Raw genomic sequence first — 15,522 nt, forward strand, 5'->3', positions numbered from 1 at the left:
AGCTGTTCTCGGGCTCCGATTCGCTTAGAGTTCGAGACTGCTAAAAGAATAATTACCTACGAGAGGGTGAAATGGGCAATCAAGACATTCCCCCCTTCAAATCTCCGGGCATGGATGGATTATATCCATGCCTTTGCAAAACGGGTTAGAAGTACTAACCCTACACATAGTCAGACTATTCAGGTCGTCCCTTGCTCAGGGCTACGTCCCAAAGTTATGGCGTCAAGTGAAAGTCGTCTTCATTCCGAAACCCGGAAAAAGCGATTTTACAGATCCCAAATCGTACCGACCTATCAGCCTTACCAGCTTTATGCTGAAGGCGATGGAGAGGCTGATTGATCGATACCTTAAGGAAAGCATCCTGGTCAACAAACCACTGCATGTGCACCAATACGCCTATCAGGCGGGCAAATCCACGGACCTGGCCCTACACCACCTCGTTAGGAAGGTGGAGGGTGCTCTGGGTAGTGGCAAGGCCTGTCTGGGTGCGTTTCTAGACATTGAAGGGGCGTTCGACAACACCGCTTTTGCATTAATCTGCCAAGCACTCGAGAGCCGCGGCTCAGAACCCTGTTTGGTTAGCTGGATAGAGGTCATGCTCTCGAAACGTCATGTATCTGCCCAGCTCAACAACGAGATTGTCGAAACGTTGGCGGCTAGGGGCTGCTCGCAGGGAGGAGTATTGTCCCCTACCTTATGGTGCCTTGTGGTCGATAGCCTGATAAATCTTTTAAACAATGCTGGCCTATACACACAGGCCTACGCTGATGATCTGGTAATCCTTTGCCCAGGGAAAGACGCCGTCTCAATGCGGGGCCCTATGATGAGAACCCTGCGTATGGTGGACACATGGTGCCTCCTGAGAGATCTCAGGGTAACATGATTAACTTTGGCACGCCCCCTGTTATATCTCTAGGTGGCGTGCAGCTGCATTACTCCAGGACAGTTCGATTTCTGGGAATCAAGTTGGATCCCAAACTCTCCTGGCACGATCATGCAGACACCAGAATGAAGAAGGCCACCTGCGCGCTATGGGCCTGCAGGCGGGCTTTCGGCAATACCTGGGGTCTGTCTCCTAAGATCCTCCACTGGATCTACTCGTGCATTGTGAGACCTCTTCTCACATACGGGGCTATCGTTTGATGGTCATGTACTGAGAAAGCGAAAATTCGTGCACAACTGGACAGAGTCCAACGTCTTGCATGTCTCAGCATAACGGGTTCCATGCAGACGGCGCCAACTAAAGCGCTTGAGACTCTGCTGAGCCTTCCGCCTCTGGACCTCGTTGTGCAATTCGAGGCAATGAGGACTGCGTACAGGCTATACGTCCTCGGCGAACTACGTGCTGGCGAGACCGGTCACGCAAAAATTTGGTCACGGGCCATACAGGTATGTCCTCTTCTTCTGATGGGCAATGACTGCATGGCTCCAGTGACTGTGGACTGCGAGGGATTCGTGACGCATATTGCAGGCACAGAGGAGTGGCAGCATTCCAACAGACCTGCATTGCTAAATAGGGGAACCATCTGGTACACAGATGGCTCCAGAATGAATAACAGAGCTGGATCAGGGCTTATTGGTGGGATCCCACATACCAGTAGGGCATACTCGCAGGGGGAGCACGCCACTGTCTTCCAGGCCGAAGTATTCGCTGTATTAAAATGCGGACAGAAAATCCTAAGCTGCGGACACCGCAATACAGTCGTATTAATATGCTCGGACAGCAGAGCTGCCATTAAGGCTATCACGGCCGCTAAGGTAAGCTCCAAGCTTGTACTAGAGTGCATAAAAGTCCTGAAAAACTGGTACAGGTTGGATGCAGGGTCCAGCTCGTCTGGATACCTGGCCATGCAGGCCATGCAGGTAATGAACAAGCGGACTTTCTTGCCAGACTGGAATCTGCGAATGTGCCGATGGGGCCGGAACCCATAGTTGGTATCGCCAAATGCGTTGCGGTCGCATCAATGAAGGGTCTGCTGGACAAGTGGACCCACCGAAGATGGCCTGAGTCTCCTGGTATGAGACAGGCCAAAGCGCACCTAGGTGGGCGCTCTGCCTGTCTCACCAAAAATCTACTACGCCTAAAAAGACGCGAAATTCGGCTTGTGACAGGTCTTTTAACCGGTCACTGGCACTTAAGAAGCCATTTCCATACTATCGGTATTGCGGACAACCTGGAATGCCGATGGTGCTGTGTGGAGGATGAAACCGTTGACGTCGGGGAGTGCCCAGCACTCACGCGCGCCAGGTTCAAATACTTGGGTAGCACTTTCAGTGTACCGAGCGACTTTAAGTCCTTCAGACCAGAGAGCCTTATAGGTTTCTCTAAGGCCGTTGGGCTCTGGTAACCCCCGGTGGAGCATGACGGGTCCATCAGGAGACCTATATGCACAACTGCCTTGGCAGCCCACTGTTTCGTCAATTCCAAGGCAATTGGGAGTATACAGAATTATTTCAGGCATTATTTTACAAAATCGGAAACGGTGATCATTATCGTAATCATTGAATTCTTAAAGAAGCTGAATTTTATTTAGGTGCCATTTTTACGAATTTTGTCTACAGTGGTTCGTAAAACTCGGTTACCTTAAGCGAAGTTTTTCCTGGTATAAATTATATGTATACAGGATTGTCTATAAGAAAACTTGTATAGTATGCCAAAAGCAAGGCTATCCCCAAGAAGCATATTTCAAAAAGAATCCAAGGAGAGAAGAGAGGGGAGATTTCAACTAAAGAGGAAGAAACTACAATAGTTGAGAGCGAGTAGTAGGCTCAGTGAATTTCCAGAACCAAGACTTACAAGATGAAGCTGAGCCACTTGAAGAGTTGTATGTCAATGAATGTAAGGGTGGCCTAAATGTACAATAGCATGAAACACTTGAAGTCGAAGCATTAGCATTTTACATTCAAGATGTATCAAAAGTTAAATGTACAGGTAAAAATTAATGATTTTCCTTTAACTTTAGTCTCATATGGGAATTATAAACATTTGGCCAAGTTACTTTCAATTGCAATTGAGAAGCGTTTTTTCAAAACTCAACAAAAGTAAAAATGGTCAAATATGAGTTACATATATTTATATATGGTTTTTGGGGTCGGCTATTGATTGGTGCAACGCAACAAACACCGCGCTATGGCCATTTAAAATTTCAAAGGTTTTGCAAAACTCAACATAAACCTATAGGTTTTACAAAACTCAACAAGATCAGACCTGCCTTCCCACAGTCGCATAGATAGATCGTTTAACGGCCTAATTTGTTAGTTCTTTAAGATCGATTATGGAGACCACACGTACTGAAAATGAAAACGCGGAATACGACAAACATGTCACAGTTACTGCAGGTGGGCGGAAGCATCGCAATAGTGATAAAAAATAGAAGAAAGAAACAAGATATTTTGTTGGACGAAATCACCCACCTATATTAGAATGTCCTCATATAAGTTTAGATAATAAAGGAAAAAAAAATGTTTTGCAAAATCTATAAGTGCTGGAGATGTAGAACGTATGTATTTTGCATTTTTTCCCATAAATTTTTCAATCTATTGTTGCATTTGTTTTAGTTTTACGTCATCGTTTTTTTTCACAAGCTAATAAAATTGACCAGGATCGTTTCCTATTGAAATTCATGAATATTTCTAAGCCTCGAAAAAGAACGGAATGCAATAACCTGAAGCGAAAATCAGTAGTGACAAAATACACTGTACGAAAAGAAAATTGTGAAATAGTTCCGGTCTGTGCAAAATATTTTATGAATATCACTGGTAAGTTTTTGTTTCACTACCGTTATAAAATGTTTTTTAAACAAAATACGTATTTCAGGTGTAACATCTAATCGATTAGCGATTGTGGCCCGATATTTTTTACATACTGGTGAAACGCAGAAAGAGCGACAAGGAGGAGATCGGTCAACAACACGAGATAAAGAAATTTGTTAATTAATTAAAGCACACATAAAAGCATATAAATGTCGCGAAAGTCACTACTCTAGAAAAAAAACGCGTAGGTCATATTTGCCACCAAATTTAAATATTAGTTTAATGTGGAAGCAGTATTCTGATACACACCCTAAGACACAATCATGTTCGCTTGCAAAATTAAAAAAAATATTTTATGATTTTAATTTGGGATTTGGCAATCCGCACACGGATACATGTTCCACTTGTAAAAAATTTGAAGTACTTATTAAACAAACCAAAGACCTCGACAAAAGAATTAAGAACACAGTTAAAACTGCACAAACTGAAGGCCAAAAAGTTTTATCAACTTATGAAAGAAGAATCACCGAACGTCATCAAAATCGTATTTGATATGCAGCAGAATCAACCACTTCCTAAACTTTCTGTGGGTAAAGTGTTTTTTAATCGTCAAGTATGGCTGTACAACCTCACTGTGATGATTCATACATCAAAACAACAAAAAAAATATATATATCACACTATGTGTGGCTCGAAACTGAAAGCGGCAGAGGAGCTAATGAGATCGCAAGCTGTGTACAACATTTCTTAAAACGGTTGGAGGAAAATTTTGAAGATGTTCTCGGTTTTAAGCCAGAAGGAAAACAAAATTTGATGTTGTTTTCAGATTCTTGCACAAGCCAAAACAAGAATACAATCCTAATGGGTACACTGATGCATGTTCTCGAACACTCGAACACTTTTTCAACTATTAAACACATATTTCCTGTTAGAGGTCATAGCTACATGCCAGTGGATCGCATATTTGGCCGAATCGAAAAGAAGTATAGAAAACTCGAAGAAATGATATCGCCTAAAGACTATTATAACGTATTGGAAAAAACTAGTCAACTTTTTCGTTTTGGCCAAGATTGGATTGTGAAAGGCTTTAAAGCTGAAACAAAAAAGCTGTTTAAAAGCAAGCTGCCATTTAAAATATCCGAAACAAAAGTTCTTCATTACCAAGAATGTAATGAAAAAGTTGATATTTCTGTCTCAACTACGTATGATTGATAAAATGTGCTGTTCTGAAAAATAATATTAAGAATGCACGTTTAGTCGAAAAAGCAAAAGTGTTGCCAAAGTATAATATAGTAAATACTAAAAAAAGGGACAATGTTGAATCACTATTGAAATGTGTGGATATACCTGAACATGCCAAGCTATTTTATCAAGATGTGATGGCAGCATCAAGAAACAATAAAGGCGACGATGAAGACAACATAAATAAAGAATATGAGGAGGATGAAATTATTGTTTAGTTAAAACAATGTTAATATGTAAGTTGTTGAGTTTTGTAAAAACTCGAGTTTTTTGCTAATTTTTTTAAAGAAATTAATGTTGTGTTTTATTTCATATGACTAATATTATGTACGTAATAAAACACGTTTAAATTCTTAGCAGCATTTTTTAAATCCCAGCAGTTAATTTATAAATCATAAAAATGCGTTTCCTGAAAAATCACTTTTATTATCTTGTTGAGTTTTGAGAAAACGCTCCTCAATTATAAAAATAAAAAGAATCTTATTAATTTTGTTTTGGTTAATTTTGAGGCAGATCCTATACTGGGCTTAGAAGATTGTATTACATTTAAATTAATAAAGAGGATTTATTCGTTGGAAGTATTTCCCACCAATAAAGCTGAAATATTAGAAATGTATAAAGAGGTATTTAATGGTTTAGGAAAAATACCAGGGAAAGTAAAAATTGAATTAACAGAAAATGCAAAAGCCGTTATTCAAGCTCATAGGAAAATATCTTTTAGTCTGCATGAACCTCTAAAAATTACAGTTGATGATTTATTGGAAAAGGGTGTTATTAATAAAGTAGATCATCCAATGGATTAAGTGAACTCTTTTATTGTTGTTGAAAAACCGAATAAAAAATTGAGACTTTGTATAGATCTCCAACCTCTTAATACATTTATTACAGGTACTGACATTATTAGTAGATTGGCAAGAAAAAAAAATTTTCAGTTATTAATATGGGCTCTTATGGCAGGATCTTAGGTCTTAAGCTGAGTCTTAAGCCATCTTAGAAGCTGTTCCCATTTCCCATCATAAATTGGAGCTTTATCAGGATTTCTTGCTTCTTCATGACCTTATTGATTGGACTTTAGTCAGCTGCTGTCCTTGAATCTGCACAATGGGTTATCAGGTCAAACCAGATAAAAGGAATGTGTAAGCAATGTTGTGATTTCTGATTTGTTATTGTTATTTGGATTTTAGGACTAGTCATATTGGCTCATTTATATCAAATAATACCTCCCTAATTTATAAATTATTGTCTAGTGATTAAAGTTATTTCTTGACAATTTACCATGTAATGTCGTTTGCATATATATCTAAATAATAATTTTTATTCAATGCATTTTAATTTCACTATCCTGATTTTCATAGTAAGCAACCGCACTGAAAAGTATATTTATTTTTATTTGATTTAGTACTTGCTGTACAGTGTACTGTGTGGTAGTCTACTGATTTTGGCCAAAGGGTAGTTACATACTAGAGGGTTATTGACTTTTTTAATGTTTAATACCTTGCATAGAGTTTTGATTTCAGGAGTAGTACTTTTAACATGAAATTGTCTTATAATTTTTTACAACAATGATTTATTTCAGTAAATGGTTAAACACTGAACATGGACCAGAAATTGCATATTTTTATAATATAGTAGCGTCAATAATGAATCTTATTTTGTATTATACTATGTATTATATTTCTATACATTGTTGTTGTTTATGTGAGAACCAATTTGCCACTTAAAGGTTCTTACAACTTCACTTTAAATAAACACACCAAACTGAATGGCGGCCACTATTTAAAAGGTAAGCAACTCCAGAATAATTCATGCCAACCCACCACCAAATAATGTTCTCCAGAGTAATAAGCTGTCGTTCGCATATGTGCCACTCTATTAAAAACTCTTAACATCAGTCAATTTTTATTAAAAGCAAAAATCTAATAAAAAGTGGTTACAACCAGAAACAATCATTTTATTGTTCTTGAACAAGTTCAAGGCCAAATTCAACTAATTTTGAAGCAAAGCCACATCACTGTTCGAACTTACAGGTCTAAACAAGTTAAAGTCTAATCTGCAAACATTAACGCAATGGAGTGTCTCAGCCTCCCAAGTAAATCACTGATAAAAATCAGTAAAAGGAGTGGTAGAAAGTTTACCTGGGGTACTCGTAATGTATATATATATAGGATATATATTGCTATATGCTATATGCTATTACCGAGTAAAAAATAAAAAAAATAATTACATTATAAAAGATAAATCTAAACTAAAGACAAAGCTACAGTCTTTGGTGAGTTTTACTATGGCTAAACAATCCTATGCGAGATTTGCAAATCCGGCCACAAACAACACACGGAAATTCCTGCAGAGCCGGTCTTTGGGTTCTTCTAGTCAATTGAGGAGCAACGAACGTCGCTCTTCTCCATTGGGCACGATTGTTGACTATCTCTTCCCAGTTGTTTTCAATTCTCAATAGCTTTAAATCATTGTGGACGACATCTTTGAAGCGTTTGTATTGGCCTCCCGGCCTCCTTGCACCTTCTGTTAGTTCTCCATACAAAAGAGATTTTGGTAAGCGCCGTTCGTCCATTCTGTATACATGACCCAGCCATCTTATTTTTGCCCTTCGTACCATAGTGTCACTATTTATACAGTTTGATCTTTGCAGAACCTCATTATTAGAAACTTTATGAAACCATCTGATTCTCATCATTTGTCGCAGTTGCCGTTGCTGGAATTGTTCAAGAGCCTTTATATGTCGTCTGTATGGGATCCATGATTCGCAGCCATATGATAGCGTTGGTACAATTATTGCTCTATATACTGCCGTTTTCGTTTTAAGACTCAGATTATGATTGTAAAACACTCGATCCTTAAGACTCCAATACGCTTTTGATGCAGAGCTAATTCTGTTTGCTATTTCGTCGTCTATGTTTAGTTTTGTACTAAATACGCGACCTAGGTAGTTAAAGCGTTTAACTTGCTTCAAAGTCTCGCCATTGACCTGTATGAGCTGAGGATTATCTGATGCAGGAGTTATAAGAAGCTTGGTTTTGACGTGTTTAGTTTTAGACCTAAGGCTTGGTATGCCCAGGCATAAGAAGCAAGAATTTCCTGAAGAGTTTCTGCTGTGTACGCAATCAGCGCACAGTCATCCGCATATTGAAGATCCGTGATAAAACGCACTCTTGTTCTAGCTCTAAGACGTTTTAAATTGAAAAGCCCTCCATCATATCTATATCTGATTCCAATCCCTCTGGCAGTTAGATTTCTGTCAACAATGATCGATAGCGCCGCAAGGAAAACATTGAACAAAATAGAAAACAGACCTTGAAATAAAGGAAGTATTTTATGAAGAACTCAACAACATCTTAGAAAGAATACCGAGGAAAGAACATGTTATTCTCTTGGGAGATTTCAATGCCAGGGTTGGTAAAGCAGCTGATATATGGCCAAAGGTTATTGGTGCCCACGGAATCGGAAAAGCAAATTCAAACGGAGAGTTGCTATTAGAACTGTGGACAGAACATGACTTAGCCATAACAAATACCTTCTTTCAAATGGATGATAAATTCAAAGGTACTTGGTGTCACCCTCGATCGGGACACTGGCATATGCTGGACTACATAATAGTACGCCAGAAAAATCTGAACGAAGTGCAAGTTACTAAAGCGAGAGTTGACGTAGAGTACTGAACGGACCACCGCCTGGTCCTGGCTAACTTAAAAATCAACTTAAAACCAAGGTATAGGCGTGGCAACAGTGAGAAAGTCAACAAAAAGCTTTGCCTAGAAAAACTCAAGGATACAGCAGTAGCTTCGCATTTTCGTAGCGAAATTAGAAAAAATCTTCATGTCGATAATTTCCCACAAGATCCAGAAGAACACTGGGCTTTAGTTAAACAAAATCTAATGGACATTAGCAGCTTAATTCTGGGAACCATGCCGCGCAATCATCAGCCAGACTGGTTCAAAGAAAATGAACTCCTGATAAAACTCCTATTTGAACGTAAGTACGTAGCTCAGGAAAACGCTCTTAGCAATTCTCAGAACATAGCTGCGTAAGCAAGGCTTAGAGATACTAAAAACGAACTCAGAAAGGAAACGCGAATGCTAAAGAACAATTGGTGGGCAAATAAGGCGCGCGAAATACAGCAGTTCGCAGATGACCGAGACTACAAAAAGTTTTTTCAAGCTCTAAAAGAAGTGTACGGTCCTTTCCGTCGAAATATATGCCCAGTAAAAGACATGCACGGCAATACTCTTAAGGACATAAAAGATATCATGCTAAGATGGAGGGAACACTATTGCACAGTACTTAATCAACCAAACGAAGTTGACCTCAAAGTGATAGACATGATTCCACAATATGAAACGGCACACGAACTGGATGGTCCAATATCTGTGGCCCGACGGCTTACCAGCTGAGATCTACAAAGCGGCCGGTGACGATATTATTGTACCGTTGAAATCTAACTTAGACAAAATCTGGCTCAGCGAAAAAACCCCGCAAGACTTTAAAAACGCCAATATTATAAACATTTACAAGAATAAAGGCTCCGCGTATGACTGTAACAACTATCGCGGCATTTCATTACTGTCAATAGCGGGAAATATTCTGTCAAAGATCTTAGCGGATAGACTACAACCAGTAGTAGAAAAACTTATTCCAGAAACCCAGAGCGGCTTTCGGCCAAACAGAGGAACCAACGATCTGATCTTTGCACTTCGCCAACTTCAAGAAAAGGCGAGAGAACATCAGACTCAATTACATGTCGCATTCATAGATCTGGCAAAGGCCTTTGATTCGGTTAACAGAAAGGTTCTCTGGTGCATTTTAAAACGTTTCGGAATCCCAAATAAATTCGTCTCAGTGGTCGAAAATGTACATACAAGTAATCAAGCACAAGTGCTAGTAAACGATGAGCTTTCCGAACCGTTCTCCACAGAGACGGGAGTTAGGCAGGGCTGCGTTCTGGCTCTAATGTAGCAATATACATGTCGGACAAGGAATTACCATCTTTTACTGTGCTTCAATTCAATAAGTTTAAAGCCATAAGCATCAATGCCTTACCAGAGAAGCTTGATCTCTCCAGTTTTTGCACAAAAATGCCATGGTCAACCTTATCGAATGCCTTTGCATAATCAGTATAAATTATACCAAGCTGTTGCCTATGCAAAATTGCATATGACAAGTACTCAGGAAAAATGTAAAGTTTGTAACAGTGGATTTGCCAGGAAGAAAACTATGCTAAAATCTCCTCAGACATAATATTAATTTATGAAGAATCCTTTAAAAAATGTTACCCCCCCTGAAGAAGAACTTTAGAAAATCGATCAGATTGGCACAACCCCTATATGATGGTATATTGTCAGAAGCCAGATGTATCTTTTGTAGACTTCACACTTTTAATGCTAGATAAAATATCATCTAATACATAAGATTTATGCTCAAGCTATACCAACCAAAAAAAGCACCAAATTTCATTCAACCAACTAATTTTCCTTGTGTGATTTATACTATTGCTCTCTAAAGCAAGTATGTGATGTCTCTAGGGAGGCTTTTTCTTGCTTGCATTACGACTTATAATAATACTTATTAGTTTTATTGCTGAGTCTGATCTGCAAAAGTCTGGCTTATTTAACACAATATTGATATTCTTAACACTTCTATTGTTCTTATTTCGTGCTCTGTAAATAATGTATATTGTAGAAAAAAATAAATAAAGAAATTTGTTTCAATTCTAATTATGTTATCATTACTAACTAGAATTACACTTTGCCTATTAGAGAAATAAAAACAATGATTTGTAGACTTCGTAACCATCAACGAATAGTAGTATTCCAGACAAAACCAAAATACATAGGCATGTATTAAATTTAGAATATTATATTTTCTTAAGAAAGGATCGTGAATCGAGTATAAAATGTAAACTTTTTATAGATATTTGTGTTATATTATTCAGAAAAAAAAAATTATAGTTCTTTTTCCTATATTCACGTCTAGCTTAAAGGTTTAAAATTGCATATAAATTTTAAATATTAAGAAATAATGTTATTACTAGCAGAACGTATCTGGGTAAATATTTGATTTCTATTTTTGATTTCGTTTCCATTTCCATTAAGTCATTAATTGATTTCTTTGATAATTTCCTAGAGCAACATAACCAAGTTTTTAATTTAATATAAGTTGATTCTATCCGAGCTAAAATCAAGATATGCATTCATTTACCCGAGTTGATACATAAATTTACTTTAAAAGGAACTACACATGTAGTAAAAACGTAATAATTCTAATTTGGTCACAAAGATATGCGCAGTATATTATTAAGGTAATTTTTCATGCACAACAGCTCTCTATAAACCGGTTGAAAGAAAAATCTCAGTAAATATTTAAAAAAATCATAAAGAATTGCGACACTTTAGCTTTTCCCTTGTGCGAATTTACATAGCGTTTTAAAACGCTTGATGAACATTAAAAAATTATTTAATACGAAAAGATTCTAGTGCAAAACTAGTTAAGTTCTTAATTAGTTGGACGTTGAAAAGAGCTGAGCTTTTTAAAGTACAAAAGGGGTAAGTTTTTGTTTTATAGACCTTCAAAAATTTAGTTAATTAATCATTTTTTTATCGACCAGTAATTTATTTTTAAATTGGTTTATCAACACTGAAATTTTTAATGGGATTTTTACATTTCATTGATTGGAGAATTACGACAGCGATATTATAAATAATTATTATAAATTCCTTGGTTAAATTACTCCATTAAGTGTTGAAGTGAAATAAGTTCAATATAAGTTGAAATAAAATTATTTCCATATATCCACATACATAAACATAATGCATAGCATAGACATATGAAGTTTTCGAATTATGCACCTATAATATGATCGAATATCATATATATATATATATATATGATATGAAATATTTCATATATTTATGACATTTTTCATATCATAATTTGCCTTCTCTTCCTATTGTTGTAAAAATTTTCTCGTTGGTTTTTTTTGCTGTCCGTGGCACTTTTAAGATTCTTCAATAGATCTACATTTCAAATGCTTGTACCCTTTAATACCATACAATATTATAGACCATGCGTAATATTTTGTGAATCTTATGTTCTTCACTATGGTATAAGAGTTTCGCATTCTAGAACTGATCTAACTTTCGGGTGATTACTAGAAATTGGTTGTGGATTCCAACTATGTATAAAAGCTTTTGGAGATCATTCATGTTTTCTGCTTTTAGGACTGTGTCAGCGGCATACTGTGTATTGTTGATCCGTGTACCATTTACCTGGATGCCTAATTATTGTCCTTCGAGAGCTTGTTGGAAAATGCTTTTAGAGTAAATGTTAAACACAATATCTAAAACACAATGGGGAGGCGAAGCATCCTTGTCTTATATCTCTAAAAATATTCTGTGCCTTTGTACTTCGTTGTCAATCTAACTGCAGATGATTTTTTCCAGTACAAGTTTTCAATGAAGTGTATGTCTTTTTGATCTGTGTTAAGTCTATTTCAAGAGTAAGGATCCAACCTTCAGAAACACTTTCATAGAGTGACTTATCAAGCTGATCGATCTATTATTTCTACATCTAGTTCCTTTGTTCTTTTTTGAAAGAGGTATAAAAAGAGATGAAAGTCATTTAGTTGGCAATTTTCCTGTGTTGTAAATTTAGTTAAGAAGCCTTTGCAGCCTCCTAATACTTTCGTTGTCTAGTAATTTGCAACTAACTGTCTTTTATCTCATTGTATGTTCATGGATCATGAATAAAAAATATTTTTTTAATAATAAATGCAGGTTTTTTTTTAGTAGGCGTTAATTTTTATGAAGCGAGAGTAAATTATAAATAAGGAAAAATAAATAAATATTTTTAAAACAAGAATCCAGTGGTTTCATTAAATACCTGACCTGTAATCTGAACATAAATTAAAAAGGAATAATGCTTTAATAAAATCAAGCTTAACAAGACGGAACGCAATTTTTATACAGTGAGAACGCGCAAGTTGGAACAAAATCATCGATTTTTTTGATGATGAATTCATGTATGAATTCAGGGTGGACCAAAAATGAGCTACGACTATCAACTTAATTTTTTTAAAAAGAAACACCCATTTTTTATTTTATTTTTTAATTCTGTATAAAATTTTAAGTAAAAATTGTATACCATGAATAACCATGAATTTTTGGAACAATTTATAAAAAAAGCAAAACAAAAAAATTAAAATAAATGTTCAAATCGTTGACCATTAACTTCCTGACAGTAACCAAGTCGATATTCAAATTCTTGTAATACTTTACTTATTGTTTGAGGCCGAATTTGTTGTATTTCGACTGTAATTCTATTTTTTAATTCTTCTAAACTTTCAGGTTTATCAAAATAAACTTTAGATTTTAGATTACCTTATAGATAAAAATCCAATGGGGTTAAATCTGGTGACCTTGCTGGCCATTCAATAAAACCCCTTTTCCAATGAATCTATTTGGGAAAATGTTGGTAAGGTAATCTCGTACTGTTCGCGAATAGTGTGCGGGAGCGCCATCCTGTTGGAACCATATCAAATCTGCCAGTATAAATGGGTTTCCACTATTTGGACAAAGTGCAATTAAACTGGGTACTATCTGATTGTAAAGCAACTCTAAATATTTTTCAGAGGGAAGTGCGTCCTCAATAAAATAGGGACCCATAATTGACGTGCCCACAATTCCTGCCCATACGTTTAACTTCTTGGGAAATTGTGGGTGATTTTCCATACTCCAGTGTGGATTTTTTGGTGCCCAATAAAGAAAATTTTGCTTACTTACAGAACCATTTAAAAAAATTGTGGGTTTGCATTAGATTTATTTATCATTATTTCGCAAAACTCTATTCTGCGGATATGATATCCTGAATTAAATGAATTTTATACGAATGCCATTTATTCCTATGCAAATATTTTAGAACACATGATTTACTAACCGACTGATCTGCAGCAACTCGTCGAGTTGATTTATGTGGATTTTTTGAACGTGTAATAGGCCTCTCCGGGTACTTATTGTTAAACAGATCGCAAATTTCGGCCTGGGTTTGAGTCTTGTCGCCATATCCTACCATCATCAAAATTTCAATTGTTTAATTTTCAGTTAAACGCGCCATACTTTTAAGCTTTGCAACTACACTTGACACTTATTGACATTTAGGTAAAGTAATACATACTGTTTTTATGCGATTAAATGGTGACAAGGTCTCAACAATAAAATGTTAAAAAACTATGAAAAAAAATGTTTGTGTTTTGGATTGCGGTTTTCTTTCCAGGGAGGGTTCACCTTTCCGAAGGACCACCTGTCCTCTCACACAACTTAATTGGATTGATACACGTTTAATACTTTTTATACTTCGATTTTATTAACTTTTATGACTTAAAATAACAAAATGCTTATCGATCGTTTGCCGTTCGCTTCGATTTTTCTCGTGTCTCACTCTCGTCCCCCGTCTCAACAGCACGGGTTGCGATTTAGGATGAGGCGAACGCAGTTGCCAAATTGTAGATATTTTCATACATTTTAAATCAGAAATTTAAGTAGGGGTCAACAGTTTGAATATGCTCAAATGACCCAAAAAGTTGCAAATTTATTAATATTGTTAGTATTAAGTATAAGACATGGTATAAAAAATATATTTAGAATTCTATGTAGAATTTAAAAATGGAATAAAAAATAGGTGTTTTCATTTAAAAAATTGAAGTTGATGGTCGTTGCTTATTTTTGGTTCACCCTGTATACATGAATTCATCATCAAAAAAATCGTGGCAAAAAATAAAAGAAAACGTGTCCGAGCGTTTTTTTTTCGAACGCACCCCTGCGTTTTAAATGAATTTGTTCTAACTTGACGGTCCTCACTGTACATTTATATGTACAGTATTTATACTATACATTGCATTTTTTTTATCCCGAGTCATAGGGTTTTTCGTGTAATATTTTCAACCCCATGTCAGAACCTCTTCTATTTAATCGATAGGATTGAAACTTGGAACAAGTGAAGTTTAAGTTAACAGACTTTAAAAAATCTCATTATTTTGCAAAAAAATTTGCGAGAAACCTATTTAAAATACGTTTTTCTGATAAAAAAGTTTGCTTTTTCTGCACCTCGTAATCTTGATTACCTTTACACTTCAAAGCAGGTAGACAAATATCTGACAGTAACACAAAATAATTTCCTTAAAATTTCAAAAATATATTTTCAAAAATCAACAATAAACAAATAAAACCTTTCAAATAAATTGTTCAAAGTGACCTCCAAATTGAGCCAAACAAAAGCCCAGACAGTTGTAGAAATGTCTTTTAACATTTAGGAGCTGCCGGGGAGTAATGGTACGCGAAGCGTCGATAATTCTATTACGAAGTTCTTCGATATTGTTGGGTCTGCCTCTAACAATATTAAACACTTTCGATGATAGATAGCCCCAGAAAAGTTATCTAAAGGCGAAAGATCGGGTCTTCGCGCCGGCCATTTAGATGGCCAAAAATGTCCAATCCAGCGTCCTGGGAACAGTCGCTGTACTAT

The 15,522-nt window shown here is 36.4% G+C and overlaps 1 protein-coding gene across 8 annotated transcripts in view; it reads left to right on the top strand.

Moving 5' to 3' along the window:
• LOC126745795 (PDF receptor) overlaps positions 1-15,522 on the top strand; it is a 388,971-nt gene that overhangs the window by 242,843 nt on the left and 130,606 nt on the right. The window contains exon 1 of one of the 8 annotated variants that reach the window (XM_050453799.1): positions 11,410-11,549. The exons of the other annotated variants lie outside the window; for them this stretch is intronic. The gene's annotated coding sequence lies outside the window, so the exon portion shown is untranslated. Of the gene's footprint in view, positions 1-11,409; positions 11,550-15,522 lie in introns of those variants that run through there. 8 annotated transcript variants of the gene reach the window in all.

The sequence above is a fragment of the Anthonomus grandis genome, chromosome 16 (assembly GCF_022605725.1).
Source record: "Anthonomus grandis grandis chromosome 16, icAntGran1.3, whole genome shotgun sequence".
Lineage (NCBI taxonomy): Eukaryota > Metazoa > Arthropoda > Insecta > Coleoptera > Curculionidae > Anthonomus > Anthonomus grandis.